General features: G+C 44.9%; 1 pseudogene; it reads right to left on the bottom strand.

The window, feature by feature from the left end:
* Positions 1-2257: 2257 nt before the first annotated feature.
* Positions 2258-3305, bottom strand: LOC132226681 (cytochrome b-c1 complex subunit 2, mitochondrial-like; annotated as a pseudogene).
* Positions 3306-16049: the final 12744 nt, after the last annotated feature.

Below are 16049 nucleotides of genomic sequence, written 5' to 3'. Positions count from 1 at the left end.
CTCTTCAATAAATGGTGTTGGGAAAATTGGACAGATATATGCAAGAAAATGAAACTAGACCACCAACTTACACCATACACAAAAATAAACTCAAAATGGATAAAGGACTTAAATGTACGACAGGATACCATAAAAATTCTAGAAGAATCCAAAGGCAAGAAAATCTCAGACATATGCCGAAGCAATTTCTTCACTGATACAGCTCCTAGGGCACTTGAAACTAAAGAAAAAATGAACAAATGGGACTACATCAAAATAAAAAGCTTCTGCACAGCAAAAGAAACCATCAACAAAACAACGAGAAAACCCACTGTGTGGGAAAACATATTTGCCAATGACATATCTGATAAGGGCCTAATCTCCAATATTTATAGGGAACTCATACAACTTAACAAAAGGAAGATAAACAATCCAATCAAAAAATGGGCAAAGGACCTAAATAGACACCTTTCAAAAGAGGACATTCAGAAAGCCAAGAGACATATGAAAACATGCTCAAAGTCACTAATCATCTGAGAGATGCAAATCAAAACAGCAATGAGGTACCATCTCACACCGGTCAGACTGGCTATCATCAACAAATCAACAAACAACAAGTGCTGGAGAGGATGTGGAGAAAAAGGAACACTTGTGCACTGCTGGTGGGAATGCAGACTGGTGCAGCCACTATGGAAGACAGTATGGAGTTTCCTTAAAAAACTGAAAATGGAACTCCCATTTGACCCTGTGATCCCACTTCTAGGAATATATCCCAAGAAACCAGAAACACCAATCAGATAGGATATATGCACCCCTATGTTCATAGCAGCACAATTCACCATAGCTAAGATCTGGAAACAGCCTAAGTGCCCATCAGTGGATGAATGGATTAGAAAACTGTGGTACATCTACACGATGGAATACTATGCTGCTGTAAAAAGGAAGGAACTCTTACCATTTGCAACGGCATGGATGGAACTGGAGAGCATTATGCTAAGTGAAATAAGCCAGTCAATAAAGGAAAAATACCACATGATCTCACTCATTCATGGACAATAGAGACCATTATAAACTTTTGAACAATAATAGATACAGAGGCAGAGCTGCCTCAAACAGATTGTCAAACTGCAGCGGGAAGGCCGGGGAGGGTTGGGGGGCAGGAGGTAGGGGGGTAAGAGATCAACTAAAGGACTTGTATGCATGCATATAAGCATAGCCAATGGACATAAGACACTGGGTGATAGGGGAGGCTAGGGGACTGTCTAGGGCGGGGGGATAAAATGGATACATATGTAATACCCTTTGTAATACTTTAAGCAATAAAAAAAAAAGTGTCTCATGTCTGATGGATATAAATTTAAACAATAAATCTACCTACACTACAAGCTGACCTCAGTGCTTTCCCTTCCCATTTTATGATACTATAAAGAACCTTCTGAAGTATAATTTTTTAAAAATATATTTTATTGATATTTTACAGAGAGGAGGGGAGAGGGATAGAGAGTTAGAAACATCGATGAGAAACATCGATCAGCTGCCTCCTGCACACCCCCCACTGGGGATGTGCCCGCAACCAAGGTACATGCTCCAGACTGAAACTGAACCTGGGACCCCTGAGTCTGCAGGCCAATGCTCTATCCACTGAACCAAACCGGTCAGGGCTGAAGTATAATTTTTTAACAGATGATAATAGCATATCAATGGGAGCTGCTGATAAGACCACCTTTGAAAGCTTGGGCTATGGTTTTGGTGACTGCTCTAGAGCTACCAAATGAGCCAAATTGTGAGCTGGTAGTTTCTGAGTATCTACTACTTACTCTCTTCCTTAACAGTGAGGAGGGAAGTGAGACACTGAGTGAGGACTATAGTTAGGAAAGGTAGGTAATTGTAAGAAAGGATGCACTCCTGAGATTGGGGATACAAAGATGTCTTTAAATTGGTACTACTGTTAAAAATACAAAAGTCCAAACTATAAGGTGGCAAATTTTAAAATAGAGTTTCCTTTTGGCTATTGACTGTGTTTACTTCTTTTTGATAAATACATAACTTTGTATCATTACACATTTAAGTACGTGACTAGGGCCAGATGCTGTGCAGGGCACTAAACTCAACCCCAGATTTTCTCTGGAATTGGGAAACAGAGAGGAACACCATCTGATAATTTTTTTTAACACGAACATTTTATTGACTTTAGGTCCTCTGAGAACAATTACCTGCATTTATGCTTTTTAAAGTATTTCACCTCATTGAAAACAAAAATATATGATACAGTATAGACTTATGACATTCCTGCGTTTGTTGCTCGGGTTTGAGAAAACATCAGCTCTTTCTTGCAATGTGTTTCAGTATTCAGCTCATCAACAAAAGGTGTATGCCCCAAATTTCCACTTGCTGCCATCGACTTCTGGCCAGAAACAAACTTCTTTGCAGCATTTATGACATCAGCATCAGCTACTGAGTCAATCTGTTGAAAGATTAGATGGTGGCATGTACGAATCAGCAGCAAGCGTCTGAGACCTGCCTTCATCCAGAAAACCTTCAGAAGACTCCACTGACATTAGGTATCCATCTTTCAGCTTGTTCTTGGCAGCCTGGACATCCGTGCTAGAAAGGTTTTCTTGATCAATTGCTTTTACTTGGTTGTAGGCAGCCTTGATAAAGTCTCGGCAGCTGCAGCCTTGGAGAAAGTATAAATCCCAAAGAGTGGAGAATCTGAGTAACTGGCGTAAAACGCGAAAACATCAAATGGCTGGTGAATCCTCTTGGCAACAGTTTGGTACAGAAGGCTGGTGGCATTGCTGTCCTTCTTGACAGGTGGCCCAGCACCGAGGACATGCTGGAGAACACTAAATGCATTTGCGTCTGCCCTTCCTGGGGCAGCACTTCCTGCTACAAAAAGGAGCATGGATGAGACTGTCTCCATTGTGTTCTCAAATTTCACCTCCAAGGTATCTGGCCTTTGCACCAGGTAAACCAAGCCCACCCCTCATATTCAGAAATCATTCAGCAACCTGTTTCAGTTCAGGGTGGATCACACCAAGTCCAATCAAAGCCATTCTTGCACTTGTAAAATGGTTCTGAACATATAATTAATCTGATGTCACTTTCCCAATCTTATAAACAGGACAATGCAAGGAATTAGCCAAGACATTTCGGTAAACTGTAGAATGCACATTTTCAATATGAGCCTGTGGATTCTGAAAAGCTGCAGCTTAATCAATTCTTAGCTGAGACTAAAGGACAGCTACCTCCCAATGATGAAATTTAGGTGCTGCGGTGACCCTGAGCGGGAACTCCATTAGAATTTTGATGTCACTTGCAGGCATTCCACAGTGTAGGCCATGTTTTAATTTGTTGAAGTCACACTTAATTTGCCACCAATGGCTTCAATTCCAGGGGTTATCTTTTTTTTTTTTTTAATTAAATCTTTATTGTTCAGATTATTACATTTGTTCCCTTTTTTTTTCCCCTCATAACTCCCCTCCTCCCAGTTCCCGCCCCACCCTCCGCCCTCACTCCCCACCCACTGTCCTCATCCATAGGTGCACGATTTTTGTCCAGTCTCTTCCCACATCTCCCACACCCCTTTCCCCCCCAAGAATAGTCAGTCCATTCCCTTTCTATGTCCCTGATTCTATTATAATCACCAGTTCATTCTGTTCATCAGATTATTTATTCACTTGATTCTTAGATTCACTTGTTGATAGATGCATATTTGTTGTTCATAATTTGTATCTTTACCTTTTTCTTCCTCTTCCTCTTCTTAAAGGATACCTTTCAGCATTTCATATAATCCTGGTTTGGTGGTGATGAACTCCTTTAGCTTTTCCTTATCTGTGAAGCTCTTTATCTGACCTTCAATTCTGAATGATAGCTTTGCTGGGTAAAGTAATCTTGGTTGTAGGTTCTTGGTATTCATCACTTTGAATCTTTCTTGCCACTCCCTTCTGGCCTGCAAAGTTTCTGTTGAGAAATCAGCTGACAGTCGTATGGGTATTCCCTTGTAGGTAACTGAGTTTCTTTCTCTTGCTGTTTTTAAGATTCTCTCTTTATCTTTTGCTCTTGGCATTTTGATTATGATGTGTCTTGGTGTGGTCCTCTTTGGATTCCTTTTGTTTGGGGTTCTCCGAGCTTCTTGGACCTGTAAGTCCATTTCTTTCACCAGGTGGGGGAAGTTTTCTGTCATTATTTCTTCAAATAGGTTTTCAATATCTTGCTCTCTCTCATCTTCTGGCACCCCTATAATTCTGATGTTGGTACGCTTGAAGCTGTCCCAGAGGCTCCTTACACTATCCTCGCATTTTTGGATTCTTTTTTCATTTTGCTTTTCCGGTTGGATGTTTTTTGCTTCCTCACATTTCAAATCATTGACTTGATTCTTGCGCTCCTCTGGTCTGCTGTCGGGCGTCTGTATAATATTCGTTATTTCAGTCTGTGTGTGCTTAATTTCTAGTTGGTTCCCCAATATAAGATCGAGGGTCTTATTAGTTTTCGTGTAGATCTCATTAAGTTTATCGGCAGCTTCTAAACAGTTCTTGAGAGACCTTAAAAGTGTGGTTCTGAACTCTATTTCTTCCATTGACAATTTTGTCCTGTTTCTTTGTCTCCGCATTTTGTTATGCTTCCTTGGTGCACCCCCTAGTGGTCTTTGTTCGCAGTCTTATAGATAAATCTTGATTGTTGTAGCTAATTCCAGGGAGGGTTTGACTTCCAGGCCAAGTGGCTATGAGAATCAGCTGTGTCAGCAGTGAGAGAACTTCTGTCCTCTAGGGAGGTGCTAATCTAGCCTTTGCCTGAGGCTATCCGGCAAATGCCTCTGTGCAGGGCTTGGGCGGGGCGGGTCGCACAGGATCAACAGCGTGGGCCGGAGAGAGCAGTTATGGCGGCTCTCAGTCCTGTCCCAAGGGGCTCTGCCTCTCTGAGTCCCAGCACCCGCTGCAAAGCTCGGAAAGAAAGCTGCACTCGCTCTGACCGAAGCCAGACAGTCCCGCTTCTCCCGTTTGAGTCTGGGTCCCTAAAGACTCGCCCGGATCTGGTGCTCAGAGTCTGCGACTCCCTCCCGATTGAAAACAACAACCGCGCCCTCAGCTGCCAGCCCGCTCCTCGCACTCCGCACCTCAGAATTTGACTTCAGCACTGCGCCTCCTCTGAGTGTCCATATGCGTTTCTCTTTCCTCCTAGTTGTAGGACTTCCACTCAGCCAGCGTTCCTGTGGTTCTGGGTGATGTCCCTTCCGTTTTTTGGTTTCACTTTTGAAGTAGTTGTTCAAAGCAGCAAACTCCGGCGTTAACCTATGCCGCCATCTTGGTTCCTCCAGGGGTTATCTTGAAAGATGATGCTCCTTTTGTAGTCAGACTGGATGCAAGATGAAGTAAATGGGAGGTTCCTAAGTTGTTAGAGTCCTCGTACCTTCTGCCTGCTTTATTAAATAAACCAATTCTTGATGGAGGAGCACCACTTTCCAAAGAAGCCATCACTAAACCGCTTGGTAATTTGGTAAACTCAAGGTCTTGAGGATGTGCAGGCACTCCTGCAGGAGCAATCATGGCTTTCACTTTGGGAGCAACTTTGAGGGAATAAAATCTCAAGAAGGATCTGGCTCTGCTTGGCAGCTTCATGGCCCAAAATTGCTCTGACCCACAATCATGGCCAGCTTGAAGGAAAGCAAGATGGTGGCTGACTATCTGATAATTTTCTACCTTCATTAAAATTTCTACCACAGTGAGTTGTTGCTAACTAGTTAAGTGGACTCATTTGAGTCTGCATTCTTTCTCTTCCCTGTCCTCTGGTGGCAGTAAGTGTGACTAATGAATGCAAAGAGACCAGGCTCCAGGAAGCTCCAGAGGCAGAGTCTGGGGCATTGACCACACATTAGAACCCATGATTCTCTCTAGTGACTTCAACAGTCAGGAGATTCTGGCACTCATAAAATTCAAATTAACCACACATTGATTCTTTATTTAGCTTTCAAAAAAGGACATTAAAATAAAGTTGAATAAATTAGGAATAGAAAATGAGTCTATGGCTATGTTAATTGGGAGCAATTTGCCTTCATTGAGACTTAACTTTGGCTTCAAGCTTCATGGAAACCCAGACAAAAGGGAAATAGGACAAGTTGCATGCTCTTCACAGCTCTATAGTTGTAATCAACCTAATTTTTATCAACAGGGGAGTGGTTAAACACATAGCAAAGTGCATCCTTCCTCATGCATCTCTCCCAGTACTGTTAGGTCTCATCAAATAATTGAATTGATACCCCCTCCCCTGGGAACTGACCTTTAGGCCTTCACAATGGACATTCCACTTGCTTAGATCACATTCCACTTGCTAAGGTCATTATCTCTCCCCTCCGGACTTTCCCAGCATCTGAACCTGCACAGAGAATTCTCCTCCCAGATAAAGCCCGCCTAGAGTCCTTTAAAAACCTGACTCACTGTCTTTGGGTGCTGACACCATTTTTGGGCTCAGCCCATCTGGTATCCAGATGTCCTAAAAAATTTATAATCCCTTACCACTTTGGCCTTGTGTGTTCCTCCTTTGGCGACCCTAACAGTCACCACACTTTGTTGATGATTTGCAGTTTCTCACAGGAGAGGTAGAGTGTATTTCATCACCCTACCAATATTGAATTGGCCATGTGACTTGCTTTGGCCAGTGATATGTGGAGAGAACTGACAATGTAGTGATCTTAGATTTAAGAGGTGTTATTCCACTCACCCCTCTTGAGTTTTTGCCATCATAAGAGGAATAATAGCATGTTATTATCCCCCACTAGTTATAGGAGGATGTAACAGACACGTAAAACAAACTGGACCAACCTGAAGCTCAGAGTCCTGATGAGCTTAACTGAATGAAAAAAAAAAAAGATAAAAAATATAGCTGTTGAAAGTCATTGCATTTTTGGAGTGATTTGTTCTGAATCATTACTATGACAATAGCTGACTGATACAGTGACCTTCTATGACCAAATCTGGAGAGATATTTGTGATATACTGTGAGAATGAAAGTTTAAAAAGTAGAATCATAAAATTCTACTTTTCTAGAATAATATAAATGTCCAATCTCATTTTTAATAAAAAGAATATGCTTATACATCTAAATATTAAAAAATGTGAGGGATGGCATTCACATCTTTAAAAGAATTTAAGGGGTTCAAAATAGGCCTCCTGAGGTATGTGGATTATTTTGGTATGTGGATTATTCTGAGCTGAAGGAAATTAAGACCCTGTGGGAGCAAAAGAAGCTTTTACTTCTTTCTTAAAGAATTTAAATTGGGGCCTTATCTAAATAAGAGTTATCACCAGAAATGACTTTTTATGATCTATCAATAGGGCAGGGCAACTGCTGAAATTACTGAACATCTGCTCGTCTTATCATCCTGCAAATTACCCTCTTTACTTCTAAAGCCTCAAAACATCTTAAATCATCTCTTAGCTCCGAATATCATATATACTTCATTTTACCTTTCTTTCTCTGAACTGCTCATGCATGTGGTATCCCTGTATATATGTATATAATTAAATTTGCTTATTTTCTCCAGTCAATCTGTCTCATATCAATTTAATTATTAGAGCAGCTGAAAGAACCTAGAAGGATAAATAAAAAATTTTTTCTCCCCCACAGTATGAACTTGAAAAATATACACATTTTTATAAAACTGTTTGTTGCTTTGCCTGTGTGTATGTGTGTACAATTTTTGAATTAAAAATGCTTAAAGATCAAACACAATAGCTTCAAAGCAGGTTGCCACTATAGCACTGTGGTGGTCACCTTGTCTAGGGGTATCTTGGTGAACTTTTTGCTCAGATCTGCCCTTCATCATTGCCTGAGTGTTAGATACTGTTGCAAACAACCTTTCATTCTTTCAGCTATGGTAGGTGCAAGGGAGCATAGCCCACAGCTGCATAGCTAAGTAGAAACCAAGTTGGTTTGCTAGTTTGCTTTATTGCTTCCTCCCTTCAGAAATATCTGTACTGTAAGCATTACACTAAGTGCTTGGGAAGCTGTGATGAACAAGATATTCTTACAGAGTGCTGGTGGCATTGAATCCTAGACTAGTACTTTATCCATAATTCATACATACACATAAATAATTTTATAAAAATGCACAAGCATAATTTTATAATTTGCTATTTCCCCCCTAGTGCTGTCATAGTCTGTTTAGGCTGCTATAACAAAATACCACAATGGGATGGTTTATAAGTAGCAGAAATTTATTTCTCACAGTTCTTCAGGCTGGGAGTTGGAGATCAGGGTGCCAGCCTGTTGGGTGAGGGCTTTCTTCCCGATTCATAGCTGTAATTGTGCTGTGTCTCCATATGGTGGGAAGGAGTGAATAAGCTCTCTGGGATCTCTTTTATGAGGGTACTAATTTCATTCAGGAGGGCTACACCCTCATGACCTAAGTTCCTCCCAAAGTCCCCACTTCCTAATGCCATAGCCTTTGGGAGTTATTTCAACACACATATTTTTTGGGGCTGGGGACTTTTAAACATTCAGACCATAGTGAGAACAAAGTTATTTTTGTTTGTTTGTTTGGCTCCCCTTCTCTTCCCCTGTCTGTCCCATTGGGTTTTTTGTCTCCCTGTCCCATCCCACTACACACATACCCACAGCAACAAACTACTTTGTATTTTTCTTTTTTTTTTCTTTATGATCATTTAACCATGTATTATTGTGTGAGGTAGGGAGAGCAGTGTTCTTGCCTCTATGAACTGTGTGGTTACTTTTTATTTTATAATCATCATAGAGACACATGTAGTCAACTAACCTCAAGGATAAATCAAGGCCAGGTACATATCAAGATAATTCCATCAGGATTCTCTTGCTCCAAAGTTTTTGTGTTTTTTTTGCCAATTGTTCTGCTGACCTTAGTGTGACAATGTGGCCTGTTGCCTGGAGGCCATTGTGGCTCACCCTTATTCCTTATTTAATACAAATGCAAGGTTGTCTCAGTTCACAGTGTCACATTCCCATTGGCCTAGGTAGGTGAGTAGGATAGGTGGATAGAAAAGGTAGTAGCAGATGGGTCATTGGCCCACTGTGTCACATTCACATTGAGACTTTGCAGTTGGGGTGATCAGTAATATAACATCCAACAGAAGACTTTTGAAAATGAAAGGAGGCTTTTAAAATATTCCATCAGAAGAGAGAAAAGAAATTGACACTCTCCCAGGCAAACTGAGTCGTTTGCTACAGTCCTTTTTGTGTCAAGGGGTAGAGATGGACTGACAATGTTTGTGGCTTTTGCAACTTGCCTTTCCTTTTTAATATCAGGAGCACCCCTTCTTCCATGCTCATCCCTCAAATGTAAGTGGTCAGGGCTCTAAATCACTGGGAATCCCTGCTATGTTTGTTTCTCCCCAAGGAGTCTATATTTTAATTTATTTCAGGTAAGTTTAGAAACTATGGAATATCAATAAGGCAAACTTTTTGGGCACCTGGCATGTGCCACGCATTCACTGAGCAAAAAGGTAATCATGGTTCATATACCAGATGGTCATTGAGAGGTTTAACTGAGACAATACATGTTGAGCACTCAGCATAGTGCCTGGCACAGAGTAGACCCTTATTATATTTTTGTTATTGTTTTAACTATCATTGTAATCATTGAACAGCAATAAATATAAATAAGACAAGATTTGTTTTCAAAATCCTAGCAATGGTGATGGGGCACATAGAAACAAACATTTAAACACAGTGGTGATAAAAGTATCTACAAAAGTATCTACATAATGGGTGTGACTCATTGTGCCTGTAGGTGGAAGCACAGTGTGGGTGTAGGAGGGGATATTTGACTCCCTTACACTCCTGGGAGAGGCATGGAGGCTTCCTAAGAGGAAACAACCTTTTTTTTTAGACATTTGGTTTCATGCAATGCTTAGAAAAATCATTTACTTAAAAGGAAATTCAGTACATAGGTATTTGTATTTTATAACAGTAAAAAGACTAGTAATTATGATTATTTTAAAATTAATATATTATAGCCTTGGGTTCTGAAACTGCGAGTGTGGATTTGAATTCTGGCTCTATTGTTATGGAGTATGTGATTTTAGACAAGTAATTGAGCTTCTTTGGATCACAGTTTCTGCATTTGTGAAGCAGAGATATTAGTAAGATTTGTCTGAAGGAGTTCATGTGAGGGTTAAGTGGTTTCACCAATGCACAGTACCCAGAGCAGTGCATGGCACACAGTGAGAGCCCCGCAAATGTCACCCATAACTTGATGCTTTAGTGTTCCCAGAGACTGTTAAAGTGCTATTGCATAAGTTAAATTCTATTAAGAAACAGAAAAATGAATATGAAGTTAAAAGTTGATTTTTTTAAAAAATATATTTTATTGATTTTTTACAGAGAGGAAGGGAGAGAGATAGAGAGTTAGAAACATTGATGAGAGAGAAACATCGATCAGCTGCCTCCTGCACATCTCCTACTGGTGATATGCCCGCAACCCAGGTACATGCCCTTGACCGGAATCGAACCTGGCACCTTTCAGTCCGCAGGCCGATGCTCTATCCACTGAGCCAAACTGGTTTCGGCATAAAAAGGTGATTTTTACATGGATGGAATGTGAATCCATTGAACAAATTTTAAAAGCTTAAAAATTCTTCTTCTTTTTTATTTTATTTTTTTAAATTTCTTTATTGATTAAGTTATTACATATGTGTCCTTATCTCCCATCAGTAGATGAATGGATTAAAAAACTGTGGTACATCTACACAATGGAATACTACTCTGCAGTAAAAAAGGCGTTCTTACCATTTGCAACAGCAAGGATGGAACTGGACAGCATTATGCTAAGTGAAATAAGCCAGTCAGAGAAAGATAAACATCACATGATCTCACTCATTTATGGAATATAATGAACAACATAAACTGATGAACAAAAATTATTTTTATGATTCCATAGATCTTGTTCAACTGTAGTATCAAAAGATTACCCTATTTTTATCAAAGTGTACTATTTATACCATACTAGTGGCCCGGTGCACGAAATTTGTGCACGGGAGGAGGGTGTCCCTCAGCCCAGCCTGCACCCTCTCCAATCTCGGACCCTTTGGGAGATGTCGACTACTGGTTTAGGCCTGATCCCAGGATGTCCGACTGCTGGGATCGGGTCTAAACCGGCAGTTGGACATCCCTTTCACAATCCTGGACCGCTGTCTCCTAACCACTCACCTGCGTGCCTGCCTGATTGCCCCTAATTCGTGCACGGGAGCAGGGAGTTCCTCAGCCTGGCCTGCACCCTCTCCAATCCGGGACCCCTCAGGGCTGTTGGCACCTAACTGCTCACCTGCCTGCTGGCCTGATCCCTCTAACTGCTCTCTCCTGATGGTCTGATACCCTTAACTGCTCTCCCCTGCCATCCTGATCCTCCTAACTGCTTTCCCCTGCCTGCCTGATCACCTCTAACAGCCTCTGCCTCAGCCCTGCCACTATGGCTTTGTTCGGAAGGACGTCCGGAACCTCGTCTGGAAGATGTTCAGTCTAATTAGCATATTACCTTTTTATTAGTATAGATGCCACCTTGCCTAAAAATGCAGGTTGTTAGCAGGTTTTCCCATCATGGAAGGAGAGCCCGCAGTAGCATCCTGGGTTCTGACCAGGGCTTAAGCACTTGTGCTTTATCTCAGCAGATGAGATTCCTAGAAGACTCTTGGATGTACCTTCAACATTTCTATTGATTTTGCCAAATCCTCCTCCAAAAATGTTGAATCACTTTAAACTCCCACCAGCAGCCATGCATGTGCCCTCTGTCCTACTTTAATGCCAGTATCATTAATTTTCCCCTAGAAGCTTCCCTCCCCTCAGCCGGGACTGCTTGGCACTTGAGCCAAACTCACTGTTCAGCCCAGGACTTGATTTCCCGAGATAGAATTATGGAGGAGGAAAAATAGTTTTCCTCTACCCTTCTGAGTTCTTAGAGAAGGCCCTTGTAATGAAAGACAGATTACCAAGAGAAAAACTAAAGTTCATTAACATGTGTACCTCGTGTATATGTGGGAGATCCCAGGGAAAAATGAATAACTTCCCAAAGTGGCTTAGAAACCAGATTTAAATACCTTCTTTCTAGGGAAAGGGGACGGGATATGTAGGCCTCTTAGAGGAGAGTACATGATTTTTAGGAAAGATGAATGGGGGTGGGGGAGATAGTTTGTAGGGAGTTTGGATGTGATGTCAACTTCTAGTCTCCTGTCCTGTGACAGGAGTCAGTCTTCACTGGCTGATGCCACTTTTCCCATCGAGGGAACCTTTTGGGGGGTCCGATTTTAGGCAGAGCAGGAGACTTCAGTGCATTTGCTGTTTTTCAAGCATCTGCAGGTCAAGATCGTCAATATAACAACATGGCATATGTTGGGGTGGTCTGTTCTCTGACCTTCAGAATAAACCCAACAAAAGCTTGTTTCCTCTCTTAGATAATTTGCCACAGTAGCGTTATTCCCTGGAAACAGTATTCTGACCAGTATTCTGATCACTTCCTGGGAGTGATCATAACGTACCCTGTGCTTGTAGAAAGGTGTGGGCCATATCACTAAATAATCAGGGTCAGTTTTCTCATCTTGTGGAAAGGGAGATAAAGTTATGATAGTTTATCTCCCTTTCCATAGGTTTCCTGCTGGTTTGTGTCTCTGCTGCAGCCCCAGTGGCCCCAGCGCCTCTGCGGCCTTGGGGTTAGGGGCTGCTGGGTGCCGGCCCCCCTGCAGGCTGTGTCTGTGCTCCTCTGACCCCAGCGCCGAGGTGGGGCTTGAGGCTGCTGGGTGCAGGTCACCCTGAGAGCTGTGTCTCTGCTCCTCCAACCCCAGTGCCAAGGCGGGGCTTGGGGCTGCTGGGTGCTGGGCCCCGCTGCAGGCTTGTGTCTCTGCTCCTCTGGCCCCAGCGTCCCCAGCAGCTCCAGGGTCCCCAGCGGCCCCAGCGGCCCCAGCAGCCCCAGAGCCTCCTCGGCCACCGGGCTTGGGGCTGCTGGGTGCCCGCCCCCCTGAGGGCTGTGTCTCTGCTCCTCTGACCTCAGCGGCTCCAGCCCCGATTCGGCTGTGGGGTGTGGGGCGGCTGGGTGCTGCCCCCCTGCGGGCTGTGTCTCTGCTACCCCGACTGCAGTGCCGAGGAGGGGCTTGGGGCGGCTGGGTGCCGGCCCCCCCTGTGGGCTGTGCCTCTGCTCCTCTGACCCCAGCCCAAGGCGGGGCTTGGGGCCACTGGCTGCCGGGCTTGGGGCTTCTGGGTGCGGGCCCTGTGCGGGCTGTGTCTCTGCTGTCCCAGCGCTGAGGCGGGGCTTGGGGCTTGTGGGTGCGGGCCAGTGTGCGGGCTGTGTCTCTGCTGCCCCAACCCCAGCGCTGAGGCGGGGGCTTGGGGTGGCTGGGTGCTGGTCCCCCTGCGGGTTTGTCTGGGCTACTCTGACCCCAGCGGCCCCATCACCTCCGGGGCCATGGGGCTTGGGGTTGCTGGTGCCCACCCCCCTGTGGGCTGTGTCCCTGCTACCCCAACCGCAGTGCCGAGGAGGGGCTTGGGGCGGCTGGGTGCCGGCCCCCCTGTGGGCTGTGCCTCTGCTCCTCTGATCCCAGCCCAAGGCGGGGCTTGGGGCCACTGGCTGCCGGGACCCCTGAGGGCTGTTTCTGTTCCTCCAACCCCACCGTGGAGGCGGGACTTGGGGCTGCTTGGTGCTGGCCCCCCTGCCCGCTGTGTCTCTGCTCCTCCATCCATCCCACCCCCTCCCCCCACAGCACTGACCAAGAAGGCCCAGAGGCCCACCGCCAGTGGGATGAGGCAGAACGCCTGCATCCTCACCAGGCTTCGCTCTCCCACTTGGAGCCTACATATGCAAATTAGCCGTCATCTTTGTGGGCAGTTAATTTGCATATCGTGCTAATTAGCCAATGGGAAGGGTAGCGGATGTACTGCTAATTACCATGTTTCTCTTTTATTAGATAGGATGATCAATTGAAAGCATCCTGTTTTCTTTTAAAACTAGAGGCCCAGTGCATGAATTCATGCATGGGTGGGAGCAATCAGGAGTGGGGCTGGCCGGAGGGGAGGGGCTACGGGCAGTTGGCTGGCCGACCCTGCTCCCTGGTTGAACTCCCAGTAGAAGTCCTGGTTGAGGAAACACTTTGCACATTAGCCTTTTATTATATAGGACTAAAGGCCCAGTGCACAAAAATTTGTGCACTCGTGGGGGGGGGGGGGTCCCTCAGCCCGGCCTGTGCCCTCTCCCAGTCTGGGACCCCTTGGGAGATAAAGACCTACTGGCTTAGGCCTGCTCCCGGGTGGCAGAGGGCAGGCCCAATCCCTAGGTGCAGCCCCTGGTCGGGCTCAGAGTAGGGCCAATTGGGGAGTTGGGGCGCTGCCCCCTGTCATGCACAGAGCAGGACGGATTGGGAGGTTGCGATGCCACCCTCAGTCACGCTCAGGGTAGGGCCTTTGGGGGTTTGGGGCACCGCCCCCTGTCACACTCAAGGCAGGGTAGATGGGGAGGTTGCGGCGCCACCCCTGTCACACACAGAGCAGGGCCCATCAGGGGGTTTGGGAGTTCCCCTGTCATGCACAGAGCAGGGCCGATCAGGGGATTGAGGAGCTCCCCCCTGTCACACACAGAGCTGCAGGGCTGATCAGGGGATTGGGGCGCCTTCCCCTGTCCCGAACAGAGCAGGGCAGATAGGGAGGTTGTGGCCCTGCCCCCTGTCACACACAGAGCCACAGGGTGATCAGGGGGTTTGGGTGCTGCCCCCTGTCACGCTGATCCCAGTGCTGGGAGGCATATTACCCTTTTACTATATAGGATAGAGGCCTGGTGCATGGGTGGGGGCCAGCTGGTTTGCCCTGAAGGGTGTCCTGGATCAGGGTGGGGGTCCCCATGGGGGTTCCTGGCCACCCTGGGTGAGGGGATGATGGCTGTTTGCAGCTGGTCACACACCCTTCAGGGTGGGAGTCCCCACTGGGGTGCCTGGCCAGTCTGGGTGAGGGGCTGAGGGCTGTTTTCAGGCTGGCGGGTGACTGAAGCTCCCAGCTGCTCCTTTTTTTCTTTTTTTTCTTTTTTTATTCTGGGTCAGGTTTTGCTCTGGCTCCAGCTCTGAAGCCTCTGCTGTTGAAAGCAGGTATCTGGTTTGTTTGGGTTCTATAATCGAAACACTGTATCAACTCCAGCTCTGAGATCCCAGCTGGCTAAAAACAGGTTTCTGGGGTTTTGTTTAGCTTCTATATTTGTAACAATGTTTCAAACTGCAAGCTCAGAGGCTGGTAGCGGCAGGTGGGGAACGTTGGAGTCCTCTGTCACTGAAGCAAGCAAGCCTCATGTTAACGTCAAGCTGCCTGGCTGCCGGCTGCCATCTTGGCTGGCAGTTAATTTGCATATTGCCCTGATTAGCCAATGGGAAGGGTAGCGGTCGTACGCTAATTACCATGTTTCTCTTTTATTAGATAGGATAACAATTTTTCCCATAACAAGGTGGTTTTTCAATGCTTGCTAGAAGAGGAATGAGATGTAAGTCTTCTAAGGAAGACACAAAAACTCTCACTCTATAATAAAATGCTTACTCTAATAAAAAAGGTTAAAGCCAGAGCTCCCCCAATTCCCTATCCCAGGCAAAAAACTGAAGAACTGCAGGTCTGTGCTGAATAGATGAGGAAAAAGGGACCCATCAGCACAGCCCAGCATCCTTCCTGAGAAAGGAGGAAAAAAGAGGCATCAAATAAAATAAGTTAGCAAAAGTATTTAAATATTCTTTTATTTCATTCAATAAATATAAGCCAATGTACCAGACACAGCGCTCAGTGCTTTCACATGAGTTACCAAACTCTCTGTATCTTAGACAAGGATGTCGCCCTCTTGGAGCCTGGACAGAATTCTAGCTGGCCCTCACCCGAGGGATCCTGAGCCTACGTCATCTCTAAAATGCATCATTCACCTGGGTGGTACCTTTAGTTCTCCTTTGCTAATGTTCTCTGGCTGTAACTACTTCTCTTTAAATGTCCAAGAAGATTCCAAGATTGGCATTCCCTTTGACAGCTCTTGAATATTTCACAATTAGCATTGAGCAATTAGCACAGTGACTGTGACCCCTAAATTTCTTCTTGGATTT

Source organism: Myotis daubentonii, chromosome 2 (assembly GCF_963259705.1).
Source record: "Myotis daubentonii chromosome 2, mMyoDau2.1, whole genome shotgun sequence".
NCBI lineage: Eukaryota > Metazoa > Chordata > Mammalia > Chiroptera > Vespertilionidae > Myotis > Myotis daubentonii.
The sequence above is the reverse complement of the archived record's forward strand: the minus strand, read 5'-3'. Positions and strand labels throughout refer to the sequence as shown.